Raw genomic sequence first — 18453 nt, forward strand, 5'->3', positions numbered from 1 at the left:
AAACTCAGGGCTAGACAAAGTGTTGTCCAATACTTACCACATCACCACTAAAACAAACATCTGTCTGACTTACCAGACCTAAATGTCACTAAATGGATGTAAAGATGCATTTGGCAAAGCGCTCAGGGTGATTAACTCTGTGGGCCTAAAATGGGCACTGACTACCAGAGACTTCCATCGCTGCTCAAGAATTGGGCATCCATTTTTCTTTGTTAGTCAGTCAGTCATTAGCCTAGTTACACATCTGGATCCCAACAGCACTTTAAGAATATGGACTGCTCTGACGAGGAGGGGAAAAAAAAGCTAATTAGCCAAACTGGAGAGGAACATCTTGTTTTCCTAGCCCCCCTAATGGATTAGACCAAGGTCTTTTGAAATGCAAACTTATCAAGGAGACACAGTTAGAGGAGCTGTCCCCTTTGGAGTTGCAAGTCCCTGTCTACCGTCTGTCCTCTGAGTTAATGAGTAAACATTAGAAATGGCTTTACTCTATCGCTTGATACGCTGCTAAACCAAAGGAAAGGGTAACTGCGATAAGATTCTGTGTTCGATTTAACTTGCTCAGTCTAAAAGCCTAAATGGATTTTGTTTCACCTTATAACTGTCCGTCTTTTCCGCTATATTTGAAAAGAGGTGCTTTCAACATGCTTTGTTGAAAATGGCCTCGAGGATCAAGGCTTTTTCTCCGTTAGTGCCAAAAGATGGCAGAGGCTTTCCTGACATTTCAGGAACCGTTTCTAAAAGGGTAAACATTGCCCTGAGTTTTTTTCCACTCCGTTGGATGACAACTTTATTATATATTTCAAACATCTCTCCATCAGTTTATCAAAATGAAATTCTCATTAATACCTGAAGCATGATATCACTTGGTGTTTTTGTTCCTCCCTTTCAGGTCTCTTAACTTCAAAATAAGAAGCTTTCAGAACCAGTTGTGATAGAAAAAAATATATATCTAATTCATTTCCAAATGCACTCGCAATCTTTTCTGTCCTAGTCTAAAGCAAAAACAAAAACGGCATGAAAGGGAAACTAATCCGATCTTCTTCCCTGTTATTGTATAAGTTACATTTCATTTCAATGCATCTCTTCTATCTGGGTATCTCTTAAATAGAGGTCACCTGTCCAACAGGAGAGAAAAAAAAGAGTTTCATGTTAGTGTTGGGCTGTGTGGAAAGGACTGTGAATCTAATTGGACTTCAGTTAGGGCTTTCTAAATCCAGCTCTTTGGCATGACCTTGGAATAATGGCAGCACTAGATGAATAGAGAGGCAGAGGGGTTCATAAACAGCTGAATCTGGTCTTTTGTGTGGGCTGATCTGTAGAGGAAAGACAGACAGGGCTGGGATTGTTCACCAGACGGGAGAGCTGGGTTCACCATGCCCTTTGTCATGAAAAGTGTGGCATGACCTCAGGAGTTGTGTGCACACAAACACACATACACACGTTGGTGCACCTATCAATATGAGGACATTCAATAGGCGTAATGGTTTACTGTACATACATACTGTATATTCTATCCCCTAACCCTAACTCTACCCCTAAACCGAAGACTTTCTGCATTTTTTACATTTTAATAAAACATTGTTTAGTATGTTTTTAAGCCAATTTTAATTACGAGGTCCTCATAAACCACGTTTACATTGTAATACCAGTGTAATACCCATGTCATTATACACATTTGTGTCCTCATAGATCATATTAACAAACACACACACACGCATACAGGAATGTAGCTTATATATGGTATGTAGGAATGTAGGAATATATTTTAAATATCCTTCATAAGGTTTTTGGTAAAAAAAAGAATGAAAAAAAGGGTATTGTGTACATATAAATAAATGAATGTAAGTATAAATAAATGTTATTTGTTTCCTGTTCTGCTGTAGAACAAATTAAAAAATATTTTAAAATATTTATAGTTGTTTATCCTCAGAAAATAAACAAAAAAATTTACTAAATAAATAAACACATTTAATTAAATATTAATTTTTATTCAACCAAAAAAATTAATAAATAAATCAAAAACAAATGGTTTCTTTATTTTCAAAGTACATTTGCGAGAACATTCAGCCAATGTGGGCCCCTCCCCGTGCCGTCCCCTCCCCGTGCCGTCCCCTCCCCGTGCCGTCCCCTCCCCGTGCCGTCCCCTGGTGCAGTTGTTGTGTGGAACGGTGAGCCTAGCGGGGTGTAAACAAACACAGTCTCCCTCAATGTCCTGACAAGGTAGGACCCCGGCCTGCTCTTGACCCCACATTAAATCCTCATTATGCCTAATGCAATCTGAGCCCAGCTCCTGTGCCACAAAAGAAAGATCAATTAACGTGATTAGTGGCACAAACACAGAGACTTATTGGCTCATCAAATCTAAATTTGCTTTGTGGCATTGTATTGTTTAATTTTTGCATTAACTTCATTTTTAACTGGAATAAAAGAGTTGTCTTTGTTGTCAGTCAGGTGCTTTCATTGTTTTACTTGTCCAGCTGCATTTTTTAATGTGTGTGTGCGTGCTTGTGTGTGTGTGCGTGTGCGTTTGTGTTATCAATACATTAAAAGCACACCACATTTGTACATGACACGCAGGGCTAATACATCACTGCACATCTAAAAGTGTGGCGGTGGATATATAAAGCTCCTGTTGCGGTGGCTGGCTGATTCATGGCGTTGAGTCCTCATTAAGTGTTGGTTGTGTTTTCTACCAGGTTTGATTCGGTTTTTAATTAATTTTCCGAGATGGCTCTCGGAGCTCCGTTGTCATATTAAAGTCCTGTGAGCTCTAGACCTGTCAGAGGGGAAGAAACGGTTATGGCTCATCCAGAGATTAATATCTCATCACTGGTGATGTATTACCTTGATAAACTGCGGCACAAGGTTCACTAATCAACATTTTAAAAATATTATGCATTTCTGCAGTTTGCTCCTGTATGATAGATGAACATTTGAGTGGACAGTGAACAGTCAACAAGCTGCAGTACCTGCACTACATCTCCAGGATTCAATTAATGCCAGTTGTTGTTTTTTTCTATTAAAAAAATCCAGCAAATATGGGGAAATATCTAATTTATCATTCTGAGAGATCAAAATATTTTGTCATTTGTGTAAAAAAATAAATATGTCTGCAAATGTTTGTCTTATATTTTAACAGCATGAGGTATGTTTTTGATTGTTTTTCCTGATGGGCAAGTAGAAGTATATAAAACTTTAAATATCTTAGTTTATCCAATTAAGTTTTCATTAGTAGGAATCATATTATTATTATAGGGAGAATTTATAATAGATTATACTGTTGCAAAAAACAAAGTATTATTTTGTTTAAATGTCCATTAAATTAAATAGTAAAATAGTAAAAAAAAAGACTATATTTACATTCGTTTTTTTTATTATTATTTTTTTTATAATATATTTAAATCTTAATCTTATAAATATTTAAATCTTCCCCTAATATTGCTTCTCAAGTATCTAATTTTAGATATGTTTAGATTTACTAGAAAACAAGGATGTATACCGTTTTAAAGTCTCATTTGTTCTCTTGTGGCTGCATCACAACCACCGTCCTGTAGAAAAGAATATGGCCAAGCTCTCGACAGGATCCCGTGGCACTGGAGGTCTGGCCAGCAGGATAAGTGTTAGTGTGTATATGCATGCGATATTAGCTCCCAGTGAAGTTTGACTTGGTGTGTCTGGAATCTGTCAGATGAGAAAGCACTAAAAGGTTGGGGCAGATCAGAGAAGATAAATGCTGAGTGGGGAGGACAGCTGTTTTCGAGAAGGGGGAACACCAGTGTCTCTAAAAACTGGGGCCAAGGATCATCCCCAACAGCACAGAAGATGCCGGGCCCAGCATGTGTCCTCCAGAAGGACTTGTCCTCCTCTTTGAAGACAGATTAAGAGGGGTAAACACATCTCTCTTGATAGATACCCGTGTTCAAGTCTAGCATATAACTATATTAAACTATATGTTGCAGTTAAACCAAACATTCATTCGAACACGTGGTAATATTCAATGTTTTCAGACACTTTCAAATTATTGTGGTGCAAGATAACAATTGCAGTAATGTTTCCCCAATGAGACTGTTCTGGCATGAAAAATAAACCTTTCTGATGATTAACATACAGCTGAAAACTTTAGATCTGTACATCTCACTCTCTCAAGCAACAGCTAGTTGTAAAATGTCAGCAGAAATATTACAGCCTTATTTGTTTAATGAAACTTGTTAACCGCAGAGCAGAAAACAAATAGAAGGGATTATCAGTTCACTCATTGGAAACATGTCATTTTGTGTTAGCGCGAGAAGAACTCAAGGACTAGAGCTCGTGCCTTTCTCCTCTCAAAAGGGAAGACTGCTAATGGCCTTTGAAGGCAGAGATCGAAAGCAGACATAAAGACGTGGCCATTGATGACTGACGGAATATAGTACAGCAATGCAGGATGATATGCCATGCGTTCTCCTTATACTGTATGCCACATGAAGGCAGCAACATTAAAATGTATTTGTCTTTTGTTTCTGCTGCCCCTTGCAAAAACAAGAATCTGGTCATTGTCTTTTGTTAATCACAATAACGCTGAGGAAAACACACAAATCTTTGTCTGAGCAAATCTCATTAAGTCACCTTGGATAAAAGTATCTGCTAAATTAATAAACATACATCTTCCCTGAAATAATAATAAAAGTTCTCGGATAATGACATTTTCTCATGTTTGAAAATTCACCTGCTTACTTTCTATAAATGAATGTTCCTGTGGCCTGTTGCACAAACTGCTTAGACTAGTCTTACTAGTTAGACATTTATTTATTTTTCTTCAACACTGGTCCTAACTTTTTAAAGACAGTTACATAAGGTAGATTGGACAAATTTTAATCGGAGAGTAAGACTGATTACCTCTTGTCACTGCAAGTTGGTCAAACTAGTTCTAGTCTTAACATAAAGGCTAAGTTCATGCAACTGGCCCGTGCTCTTGCTGTGAACAATTCATCTGTGCACATTTTCTTTGAATATCCTGTTTCAATCAGAATTACATTATAGAAGTAAAATAGGTTGACTTTAGGTTAACTTTGGAGCCCTAACTATATGACTTTTGGATCCAAACATCTATTTACTAATAAGTGCACTTACTTTTGGATCCAAAACACTGGATCCCTAACTAACCGAATTGGGTTCTTTTTTTTAAATGAACAAAATTGAAATAATCAGTTAATACATCATCAATCCTTCTTCCAAAATGTGTTTGTCTAACCCTGATTCACTATGGTACATCTATTTTAAATGTTTTTATGTTAGACCATGTCGGGGTGGTTTTCATAGGAATTTTAATATGTCACTAGTCCGTGCGTTTCATCATATCCGCAAATAAAGGAAAGTTGCTCCGTCTACTTTAAGACATGTGTGAGTGGTATAGTTTAGTTGTCACAATGAGCAAGAAAGGTTGATGTGGAGCACACCAAATCTTGAACCTCCAGGGAATTGCTTGTTGTTGTTGTTTTTTTAAATGGTAATAGGATGAGCTTCTGCATGCAAAAAATAGAACGAGATAGAGCTCGTAATAAAACGAGAATCAAGATTGGCTTGGCTTTTCAGAGATGGCAAGAACTGAGGGATTTGAAATGTAAAAGTGACGCGAAGATGGCGTTTTTATTACTGAACAGTTGAGTAAGGAATTTTATTGAACAGATATATCACCATATGTAGCTTTCTAACAGAATTCACTGTATAGCATTATCTATTGTGAAGGGTCATTTCATTATGTTTGTTGTAGCTGTGCTGGAATTCATTTTCAAGGAAGTACTGTGTCTATTAATGGGTAAAGCTACAGTAACATGTTCAGCTAGTCAGCTTGAGATCCTTTCCATCTAAACTGGTTACATCTATTGAGCCTAGTAGTGAATGTTTTATGAGCAGTAGGATAACCATATTGATCTGTCACGCAGAGCCAAAGCACAACCAAAACAATGTTCTTCCGCAAAATGTTTTTTTAACCGCTAGTTACATAGTGTACCTTTACGTTAACAAAAATATGTATTTTACTGTATGTGACCCTGCCATTTCTGTGCAAACTAAGTTTGCCGCTGCCATTCACTCAGTCCCTGCTTAAACCGAACCTCGTGGCCAACAAAATGCAAAATGTTCTACCTCCCAGTGCCTAGGCCTTGACTGACAGCTGTCATGTCTTCGCCACACTCGACATATTTGTCAGAAGCCATCTCCATGATGGACTTTATCTGAGGGACTTTCCCTGTGATGACACACACACACACACACACACACACACACACACACACACACACACACACACACAGAGAGAGAGAGAGACCTGAAGGGAAGATCAATGCAGCCATGTGCAACCCCTAAGGAATAACTATGAATGTGAACGTGATATGATTTATTAATTACTGCAGAGGAAATGAGATGCTTAGTTTTAAATTTATTTAATTTGTCTATGCTATGAATTTTAGGTTAAAAATTTACTGTTTTTGTTGGGGGGTGGGGGAGTGGGTTCACATCTGTTGACCTATTAAACTCTTTATTGGGGCAAAACGTGTGACACAATTTAATATAATTTAATATAATTTTTCATATTTTATATTATAAATGTTATATTTTTAATTGTATTACTTTTTGCAATCAACAATTCTTATTATTTTATTTGTTTGTTTGTTTAAGAGTTCTGGATCTCCTAGAATTACATACTCAACACAACTCATTCTTCATGCACAGGTTTTGATGCCAAGATTAGCCACTAGTGTCCTCTGTTGCATGCTGGGAGTGGGGTAAGAGTGTCAGTGTTTCCCGCCTCTACTCCCTTTACAGCCCAATCTGCTGTCTGCGGCCTCTCCACCTCATCAATGCACCTGGTGTTATATTTGACGTAGCACTGATTCATGGCCCTCTGCCCACAATCAACCAGCATAAATTATTCTTATTTACTCTCACAGTGATTAAGATGCTGTCACATAATGTCACTCAAGCATATTTTTATAGATCAAATGAAAATTGGCATCAAGGAAAAGCAGGTCAAGTTCATCAATTAAATGAGGTGCTGTTTTTTTATTTATATATTTACTCACTTCTCTTCTCTTCTCTCCCTCCCACTCTTTTTTTTTCTCCCCCCTCTCACTAAATGGACTTGTACACATAAAGTGCTCTGTGGGTGATTGATTTTAGTATTAATCTTACATAAAGCATAACACACTTTTGCAGGAGTAATCACAATAGCTAATATTGACTCAGCACAATTGCTCAAACCAAATTTATCTTCAGATATTCAGACTCTGGAGTAGGCAGTAGCAAAGATGCTGTAAAAAAATGCTGTTCATATTTTACACTTAAAGGGTTGGTTCACCCAAAAAAAAGAAATTATGTCATCACTCTCCCTCTTGCTGTTCTGAACCCGTATCACTTTTTTGTGATAAATGTTCTCTCTTTTCAGATGAATAAGAACTGAGCCTGACAAGCTGTACAATAACACAAAATACATTTATTTAAATGTATATAAGGAATATACACACACCTAATGGATTATTAGGAACACCTGTTCAATTTCTCATTAATGCAATTATCTAATCAACCAATCACATGGCAGTTGCTTCAATGCATTTAGGGGTGTGGTCCTGGTCAAGACAATCTCCTGAACTCCAAACTGAATGTCAGAATGGGAAAGAAAGGTGATTTAAGCAATTTTGAGCGTGGCATGGTTGTTGGTGCCAGACGGGCCGGTCTGAGTATTTCACAATCTGCTCAGTTACTGGGATTTTCACGCACAACCATTTCTAGGGTTTACAAAGAATGGTGTGAAAAGGGAAAAACATCCAGTATGCGGCAGTCCTGTGGGCGAAAATGCCTTGTTGATGCTAGAGGTCAGAGGAGAATGGGCCGACTGATTCAAGCTGATAGAAGAGCAACTTTGACTGAAATAACCACTCGTTACAACCGAGGTATGCAGCAAAGCATTTGTGAAGCCACAACACGCACAACCTTGAGGCGGATGGGCTACAACAGCAGAAGACCCCACCGGGTACCACTCATCTCCACTAAAAATAGGAAAAAGAGGCTACAATTTGCACGAGCTCACCAAAATTGGACAGTTGAAGACTGAAAAATGTTGCCTGGTCTGATGGGTCTCGATTTCTGTTGAGACATTCAGATGGTGGAGTCAGAATTTAGCGTAAACAGAATGAGAACATGGATCCATCCAGCCCGTTCTCATCCCAAGGCGTCATATATTGACGCTTTTGACATTTCGTCTACATCAAACGCACATGGCACCCTTTAGCGTCAATATGAGACGCAGATAGAAATGGGCCAGAAGGCGCCTCCTAGCGGTCTAACCCTATCCCTACACTACACCTAAACCTACCCATAACCGAACAAAGCTCTGTGCGTCTCATATTGACGCTAAAGGGTGCCATGTGCGTTCGATGTAGACGAAATGTCAAAAGCGTCAGTATTATGACGCCCAAGGATGAGAATGCGTTGGATCCATCATGCCTTGTTACCACTGTGCAGGCTGGTGGTGGTGGTGTAATGGTGTGGGGGATGTTTTCTTGGCACACTTTAGGCCCCTTAGTGCCAATTGGGCATCGTTTAAATGCCACGGCCTACCTGAGCATTGTTTCTGACCATGTCCATCCCTTTATGACCACCATGTACCCATCCTCTGATGGCTACTTCCAGCAGGATAATGCACCATGTCACAATGATCGAATCATTTCAAATTGGTTTCTTGAACATGACAATGAGTTCACTGTACTAAAATGGCCCCCACAGTCACCAGATCTCAACCCAATAGAGCATCTTTGGGATGTGGTGGAACGGGAGCTTCGTGCCCTGGATGTGCATCCCACAAATCTCCATCAACTGCAAGATGCTATCCTATCAATATGGGCCAACATTTCTAAAGAATGCTTTCAGCACCTTCTTGAATCAATGCCACGTAGAATTAAGGCAGTTCTGAAGGCGAAAGGGGGTCAAACACAGTATTAGTATGGTGTTCCCAATAATCCTTTAGGTGAGTGTATATAGCCATAACGATAAAATATGTAGTCATAATGAGTCGTCTGTTATGTTTGGTAATGTGTCGTGGGGGTCGGTAAGATTTTATAATGTTGAAAGAAGTCTCTTATTTTCACAAAGGCTACATTAAACGCAGCAAAAACAGTAAAATCGTGAAATATTATTACAATTTAAAATAACTGTTTTCTATTTTAATATGTTTTAAAATGTAATTTATTCCTGTGATGCAAAACTGAATTTTCAACATCATTACTCCAGTCTGCAGTGTCACATGATCCTTCAGAAATCATTCTGAAACATTTTTTTCCTCAATTGCTTAGACAGTTCTGGGAACAACTCACCCTTTTCTCAAATCTTTACATTCAAACTTTGCCCTCAGACAATAGACACAAACTGTCAAAAACACAGACTACATGACCGTTTGTTACACACTGATTAATTCAAAACACTGCTACCAAACGCTTTACGCTAGGTTTTCAGATCAATAATTTGAAACTTTTGTGAAATCACAGCACTGACTGATAACTCTTTCAGGGACGACCCTGACAAAAGAAATACAAATAAATACCTCTTACGTAAGTGGATAAAGCAATATTCCTGTGCATGCTGTTTTGGACAAAAACCTGACCTTTGAAACGTCACACTGACAAAACATGAAAGTCCGTGCACAGTTAAATATCCTTAAATTTTCAAAAGCTTTATTTCCAAACGCAGCAAATGTACAGGTTACTCAGCAACAGCATCAGCATCAATGTTCTCATCATCTCGTTTCAGGTCTGGGTCAGGCCATACGGTAATGTCTATTACAGTATACAGCATAAATATAGGGGTGCAGGTACAGTGAAATTCAACAATAAGCTTTAAGAAAAGTTTATTTTCATTACACTTCTGTAAAGAGATCTTGCAGTTGATGAAAAGCACTAGAACTTGGTATGTAATACAATACAGTATACTGTCAATTACAGTACAGTAAAAAATTCAGCATCCTCTGCCAAATTGCATTACGGTATACTGGTAATGACCAATTTGCCATACTAGAGCAGTTTCTTAGTCTTGTTGTTTCTGGTGTTTCTCTCACTCCCCAAGGCAGTCGTCTCTCAGTTCTGCAAAAATACGAAATGTAAGAACTTGGCTTCAAATCAGTTTGACAATTATGAGTCTGAGGGTGTACAACATGTGGTATAGTATTTACTGTACATAGAATAGTGAAAGTTCTCTCATCGAAAGAGCTGCTATTGTGTACTGTAATTATACTGTGTGTGTGACTATATGTAGATGAGCCTGTAGACCAACTTCCCTCATGGTCCTTCCTGCACAAGAACATGGTCAACTATAGTGCTTTGTATTGTGTCCCACCACTAGGATTCATTCTCCAAAGCACACAATCACCTGTGGGCCTATATGTTATCCTGAGATTCTGATTGGCATCATCAGTTTTGCTACTTAATGTTTACACATGGATAAATGTGTGTTATTAGAGTTTACAGTGTGACACTTGAGGTAATTATATTGTGTACTTGTGTTTTCTGAATGAGAACGGTTAACCCCGTGCAAAGAAAATATTGAGAAAATTGGAACGTGTGTGAAAACAGCTAAAATGCGTTAAACGTTTTTAGAAACGTGTCTTTGTTTCTAGAAATGAATGAATGTTTTGGGAAATTGGGCCAACTGAATTGGACCAGTTATAGTGTGTTAGCAATCGAGAAAAACTGTAATGCATCCTTGCAGAATAAAGTGTTAATTTCTTTTTTTTTTTTTATATTATGCATACACATACATAGAAACCCAGTATAAAATAATAATAGTATAACAGTACATACACGTTATATAGAAATATAAACACATTTCTTTTCTTTTTTTAAAGGAAAACCCAGATATTTCAGGAGGTCAAGGCTTTTTGGATTGTTATTTGTTATAAAGGCCCCCTGACAGGGCCAGAAATGAAAGCGTTAAAAATCTATGATCCTCAGAGCATGTGTCTGCAAGAAAAAGAATGAGGTTCACCCAATGTTTTAAAGATAAAAAAAAATGCAATGGAAGAGAATGAGGGAAAGAGGAGAAGTTGAATATATATTTCACATGATAAGAGAAAAGATGAAGCAGAAGGAAAAAAAGATTCTATTACCGTGGCGACAGTTACAAACCTGCCCTTGTGTGGAGTAGCCTCTGCTGAAAAGATTGATGCAATGAGTTCTGACCTTGGCTTGGAGCTGAAACTGGTGATGTATGTATGAGCATCTCCTTGCTAAATGGACCCAGATTTGTTGCGCTAATATACATGGAAGCCCAGTACCAAACTCACTACAGCGATAAATCAGCAGCCATTTTAGGTGTCATCTCTGGTTTATATTCCTCTTCTGTTTCTATTGCTCGTCTAATCCATGTCACTAGCGTCATTTGAAACGAAACGCCATTATATTATTCTGTTGTCGCTGAAATAATCCCATGCAATATGTGAAAAAGTTTTCAAAATCAAGACCGTCTCATGTTTATCATTTAGTCGTCTTATCACGCATTTTTGTACAAAATTTTTGTTTCAAACGTTTGATTTTTTAATAATTTGGTCACAATAATTTGGTCACAATATTGACAAAGTAAATAATGTGTTGCTATATCACTCATTCCCATTCAGAGTAATCCACCTTTTCTATCATTTAATTAATTGTATGGCATAATGCACACCTAAAATACTGTACAGTAAAAAAGCAAGCACACTTCACGCACTGTAAAAGTAGTCAAATAGCTGGAACATTAAGCATTTATATTATAAATAATTAGCCGTGATTACATTTTATAATGCCATAGTATTATTATTATTATTACCACCAGTAATTTATTTCATTATTTTATTTTCATTTACAAGTAAAAATTTCACAATTCCAGCCTTACTGAGCAATGTTGCAAATCGTCCCTTTGCGCCACCTGGTGGTGATTTCACAAATGAGCGTCATATGTGACTGTGTTGTATGTGTACAGTAGGCCAAATATAGTGTAATATTTCAGCATATCATGAACCCTTATTTAGCCCTGACTTAACCGTGAACAACCCACATTGAGGGCAAAAGTTTAAAAGCTTTTGAGTGTTGTTACACCACCATGAAACAGTGGCATAGACGTGAGAGCCAGAGGTAAACAAGGTTAGTCCTACACATTGATATATATGCTTGCTATTCTAATTCGCCCAATTGAGTTGCAGGAGACTTATGGAGGTGGATATGGAAGAAAGCGTGTGCTCTCTGCTTCTCTTTCTTCTACTTACCCTTCTCGTCCTGTACTGTGCTTTTGAAAGGCCCAGCCACTTTTCCTCACAACCTTTCTTTTTTAAATTCCTCCTCCGCTAGAGATGGGCGCAGCGGCACGGGGCTCTGTTTGATGACCTTTCAGTCTGTTTACATGTTTCTGTAGAGAAGGTAACCTTTTGCTCCCGGTGTTTTTCTGTAATGGAATGGTAGACTGGTGAAAAGATGAAAATGGAAAATGTATTGCCATGCTTGAATTAGAATTTCAAAACATGCGGAAAACAGCATGAAATATATATATTCCTCACTATAATAAAGTGTCTCGAAATGAGCAAGTGCGAAATATTGATCGGTTGTTGTTACAAATCAAAAAGTGTGTCAACTAAAATGTCTGACTTTAACTTAAAAAAAAGGTATAGATGGTTAAAAACATATATATATTTCACTGAATGTCAAATTAGCCTTGCTACATTTGACATTTGAATCTGTGTTATAAGTTAATTTACTAAAACTCCATGATTGGATTAAATATATCCTTAAAATATTTTCTAATTATTCAGATTGACCTGTCTATAATGATAGCTGAGTTCAGAGTGCCTCATTACACTCATTCAGAACAGAGCTCTTGATATTTGCAGTGATCCCTATACCTGCTCTGGCATTTGTAATTGAATGACACTTCACACCCATTTTAAACTGTAGCTAATCATGAGTTATCCTAATAAAGGCCATAACTGGCTCATGGATGTGCTCTCTCTATCTCTTTCTCGCTCTTATTTATTAAATATTTGTTTTCTCATAAAAAGAATCATTAGTAGTGTAGTATTATGTCCTTTAAAGTCAATCTGTATTTAAGCCATTATTAATTTAAGATCAGCGGTACTTTAATACTGTACACTCACAGTACAGCTGGATGCACTGTATATCTGCCAGTCATTTAACTTTAGAAGGACTTTCACCTATAGTTGACATTTTATGTCTAAAAATAGTAATACACAAACCGATAAATATTAAAAATACTTTTTCATACATTTTTATTTATGTATAGCTTTTGTAATGGCAAATTTGTAGTTTAAATTCTGTTTATTTGTGTCTTTAATTCAAATACATTTTAAAATGCATAGTCTGTCCATCTGACTATACTCAAAAACAAGACAAACACACACATACATACACACGCTGTGTTTTCATATTTTATGGGGACATTCCATAGACATAAAGATTTTTATACTGTACAAACTGTATATTCTTTCCCCTTACACTAACCCCATTATGTAGGGTTTACCAGGCCACACACACACACAATGTTTTTTAATTATTTTCAACTTTTCGAATAAAAGTTATATTTCCCACTTATTGTCGTTGACTGTACGGTAAGATCTTAAAATGTGTTATGCTCAACAAGACTGCATTTGTTCATAGAAAAAAAACTGTAATGACAAGTGATATTGTGAAATATTATTACCATTTAAAATAACGGTTTTATTTGAATATATTTTAAAATGAAATTTATTTCTGTGATCCAAAGTTGAATTATCAGCATCATTACTCCAGTCTTCAGTGTCACATGATCCTTCAGAAATCATTCTAATAGGTGAATTGAAACATTCCTGATCATTAGCAATGTTGAAAACATTTAATATGAGTATATATTCAGTATTTATTTAAATAATAAAAAGTTCACAAGAACAGCATTTATTTGAAATAGATTTGTTTTTGTAACAATTGTATTTGCGCTCACTTTTGATCAATTTAATATATCCTTGCTGAATAAAACTATTAATTTCTTTAAATAAATAAAAAATCATACTGACTTTAAACTTTTGAACGATAGTGTAAAAGAGAAATTAAGTAATACTGTATGTACAATAAGCAACTGAATACATAGAGCCCTTCAAGGCTGCAAAGACAGCATTTAGAATGCATCCTATATTAAGAAAACATAATGATGATTCTTATCACTGTAATACTCATTCAATTCAGCTTGTTTTAATCAAATGTTTGCTTCATATATATCTTCTCTGACATGCGTGGCCCAAAATGTAACCGTCAAAGCCGTCACCTGAAAAAGATCAATCATTATGCTATTCAAGTCTGTAATGATGCATTTGGCTATTGTGAGTGTCCCTGTTATCTATGACACAGAGGTCAGGGAGGGGCGTCCCGTCTCTAACAGCTCTCTACTGCAGCTGCCACATGTCGTATGAAATTGTGCATATCACCAAAATCATCCTCTCTCTCTGTTTCTCTCTCTCTCTCTCTCTCATCCACTTCTTGTATCCAGGCAGAGAGTCAGATTCATTTAATCAGCTCAAACAGTGTCCCATTCACTCTGTATTACCAATTCTGCCGCCAGATCTCTTATCAGTGCGATGTATGTACGGATGGAAGCGGCATCCTCACACGCTGCAAATGAATGAATTATTGGACGTGGGGTATTGGGAAGCAATAGATACAGAAATTCGAGCCCTGTAATATGTTTGCTTTCTTAGCCTTATCATTTCAGACAAAAAAACGCTGCTTATCTGCCAACCCCGCTCACAACCGATTGAATGTAAAGCTGTTTCCTCACACTGTCAAGAGCTTAACATTGCCTGATCTTTGTCTGGAGAGAGTAAATAAAATGTGAATGTTTTTTAAGAATGTTCAAATGTATATACACACACAATACCGTTCAAAAGTTTGGGGTCAGATTTAACTATTATTTTTTCAGAGAAAAGGGGTGTACAATTTTACCTTTAGGGGTACAACAGCTTGTCACTGGGGAAGTACCCTTAAAAGGACATCTTTGTACCTTTTTTTTTTTTTTTTACCACAAAAAGGTTAATAGTAGTACCTTAAGCTTAAGGAATGTATTTGTACTCTAAGATACTAATATGCACCTTTTAGGAGTAAAAAATTTACAAAGATGTCCTTTTAAGGGTACTTCCCCAGTGACAAGCTGTTGAAACTCTAAAGGTAAAAAAAATTAACTGTGTGAGGGGTGGAAATTAACACTGTTATTCATCAAGGATGCATAAATGTATCAAAAGTGACAATAAAGACTTATTATGTTACAAAAGATTTATATTTCAATTAAATGCTGTCATTTTAAAATGTATTCTCATCAAAGAATCCTGAAAAAAAGTAGCACAGTTTAAACAGCCCAATATGCATATACACAGCCCAACCAACCGTTTTCAAGTGTAATAATAAGGAACATTTCTTGAGCATCAAATCATCATATTAGAATGATTTCTAAAGGATCATGTGACAAATTCAGCTTTCTATTATAGTGAATAAGTGAAATTTGTTTGCATATGTAGCACAAGAGCAGCACCTACTGAGCCGCTGAAGCCAGCATTGGAGGACAGGGGGATTTTGAAGTGACGTCAGCAGGTAGAGATGTCCTGTTGGCCATTGCCATGCTCTTCAACATCGAAAAACAGAGAGAGAGAGAGAGAGAGAGAGAGAGAGAGAGAGAGAGATAACACAGGTGCATTACACATGCTACCTTGAACTGGAGACAATAAGGATTGAATCAACACTTTGTTATTTCACGTTGTCTCTCTCCCAAAGCATCTATTCTACACAGTGATGGTGTGACATTTCTGTTATAGGACGTTTAATATAGAGCTTGTCCCTAAACAAAACCCCCAGGCCCTCGGGTCTGGCCAGTCTGAGCCAGGCCTATTTTAATCACCTGGAATTAAAGAACTGCGCTTTACAACGGCGCTGCATCTGACAGCACTCATTACAAGAGGATCACTCTGCAAAATCCCTCAAGTCAAATGATGAGAAGAGAGGAGATAAAAATTCATTGTCACACTGCAGGAACATTTAAAGTTACAGGACCTAAAACATGTATTTTTATCTTATACATTTATTAGCCTGCAATCTTGATGGTGTCAATTTTTTTTAATTATGTGTCATTTGCTAATGGATTTTTGGAGTGATGGAAAATCAAGGGATAGCCTTCATATTCACGTTTACACTACTGTTCAAAAGTTTGGGGTCAGTGAGATTTTATTTAAATAAATTAACACTTTTAATCAGCAAGGACACATTAAATGAATCAAAAGTGACATTTCAATTATTAAAAAAATTATATTTCAAATATATACTCTTCTTTTGAACTGTCTATTTATCAAAAAATCCTGAAAAAAAATGGTTACCACAAAAAATATTCAATGTTTATTTTTTTTTTATTTTTTTTTGAGCGCCAAATCAACATATAAGAATGATTTCTGAAAGATCATGTGACACGTGTCATGTAAAAATTTTGCTTTGCCATCACAGGAATAAATCACATTTTAAAATATATTAACACACAAAAAAAATTATTTTAAAATATTACTATTTTACTATGTTTGATCAAATAAATGCAGACTTGCTGAGCATTAGAGACTTCAGAAAAAAATCTTACTGACCCCAAAGTTTTGAACAATAGTGTGCATTAAAAAGCAACGCTTAGGGAAGCAGTAAAAGACAATTTTCTGGTTGTCTTCCATTGTTTGGACAAACAGTATGTATTGCCCCAAACTCACACCATTGGTTAAGCATGTGTTAGTATGCTCAAATAACAAAGCAATATTTTATGTTACATATATATATATATATATATATAGTTTAAGTTTGCATAAGAATATTTTAACACTGGAAAAATACACATCTCCTTTAACAGAAAACCAAAAGGAAGAATGACTACATTGCATTACTCTGAAATCCTGAGTTTCAGTATTGTTTAGTTCTCACACAAAAAAAAACAAAAAACAGGTAACGTCCTATTTTCTGTCAACCTCTCCCTCTTCTTTTTTTGTCTTTCATAATGCTATGCATTGCTCCCCTGCACCCCAGATATCCTCCAAGATCTCATTCCTTTGTTGCAGTGGGGCTGAACACTATGTTAACCTAGTAATTGGCATCGGGCCTTCCCCATTATACGGCCCTCTATCGAGCCGTTCTACATGACTAGGTAAAGAAGATGGCATGAAGATTAATGAGGGCAGGCGAATACAGGAGGGGCTACCTCCCTCTCTCTCTCTCTCTCTCTCTCTCCTCAGCACTTTTTACAACGTGGAGATATCGGAAGTCAGGCACAAGCTGCCCGATTTCCCTCCGTCCGCCCCCTCCCCTCGTTTCTTCCCTCCTCCCTCCATCGCCTGCTTTAACCTGTGAACTCTGGACCCCGTCCTCCTCTGTTCCTGGCCGCCAGCGCGTCCCCGGCTTTGATTGATGTCAGTCCAGCAGTCACTCTTTTCTTCCTTTTGATTTGAAGGGAAGGAGAAGGGGACCAGGGTGGAAAGGGAGGGAGGGAGGGCTCACTCCAAAATAGATTTTCCAACGCAATTGGTGGCGGCTGCCAGCGCAGCGGAGTGGCAGGGGAGCCCTTTATGCCGTTTCATTTAAAAAAGCCAAAAGGTAGCTGACGTGTTCATTCAGTGTGTGTGCCACTCTTGCTTTTGATGGGGTCTGCCCCGCTGCTAGCAGCGGCGTATCGTTCGCCTGCCTTTTATTTCATGTCTGGAGTCCGTGCAAAGAAACCATCAAGTTATCCGGGGTGTGGGGGGGGGGAGGCTGGGGGAACGCTCCTGATGGATATCTACCATTGTTTTTTTCTGTTCCCTATGGACACGTTATTATTCTGAAATGTAAAGATGGCTTCCATATTCACAACAGGCTATGATGAGCACCGGTGTTATTGACAGACTGCGTAAATCACTTTAAGCGCTTCTTGCTCCAGTTTAGTAGACTTTTGCATCACAGGCGTGAGAGGTGGAAAGTGCGAGGTGTTCTGGCAATCAGATAAATTAGCTGCAGCTATCATAAGATTGCAATAACACTGAGCACTGCCATAAAACTGAGTGCTGTCTGTGTGTGTGTGTGTGTGTGTGTGTGTGGATGCAGGTGTTTGACAGACAGCAGTTGAACATCATGATTTATTTCGGCACCCCTGTCCTATTGATCCGCCACGAGGGGTCCCAGAGTTCATATCTCTAGAGGGTCGCCCCGCATCTCTTAGTGGCTTATGCTACCCCAACATAGACGCATCAGAAAGGGTGAAGGAGTTTATGGATTAAAATAGCAGAACCTTGATGATAACCATGGAGGGCGATGCACCCTGAAACATGAGCTCAGTCACGAGTGATGTTTAATGAAATGAAATAGAAAACATGTGCTAACAAAACTGACCTGTTTTCTTCTTCTAATGATCTGTATAATACATCAT

At 37.5% G+C, this 18453-nt stretch overlaps 1 long non-coding RNA gene across 1 annotated transcript; it reads right to left on the reverse strand.

The window, feature by feature from the left end:
- Positions 1 to 9860: 9860 nt before the first annotated feature.
- Positions 9861 to 15656, reverse strand: LOC309512460. Its single transcript, XR_014211040.1, has 3 exons — positions 15569 to 15656; positions 12266 to 12441; positions 9861 to 10109 (listed from the first exon to the last, which is right to left on the reverse strand). It is a non-coding gene; the product is annotated as an uncharacterized lncRNA (long non-coding RNA).
- Between the last annotated feature and the right edge of the window lie 2797 nt (positions 15657 to 18453).

Source organism: Leuciscus leuciscus (genome assembly GCF_965113295.1).
Source record: "Leuciscus leuciscus genome assembly, chromosome: 13".
In the NCBI taxonomy this organism is placed as follows: domain Eukaryota; kingdom Metazoa; phylum Chordata; class Actinopteri; order Cypriniformes; family Leuciscidae; genus Leuciscus; species Leuciscus leuciscus.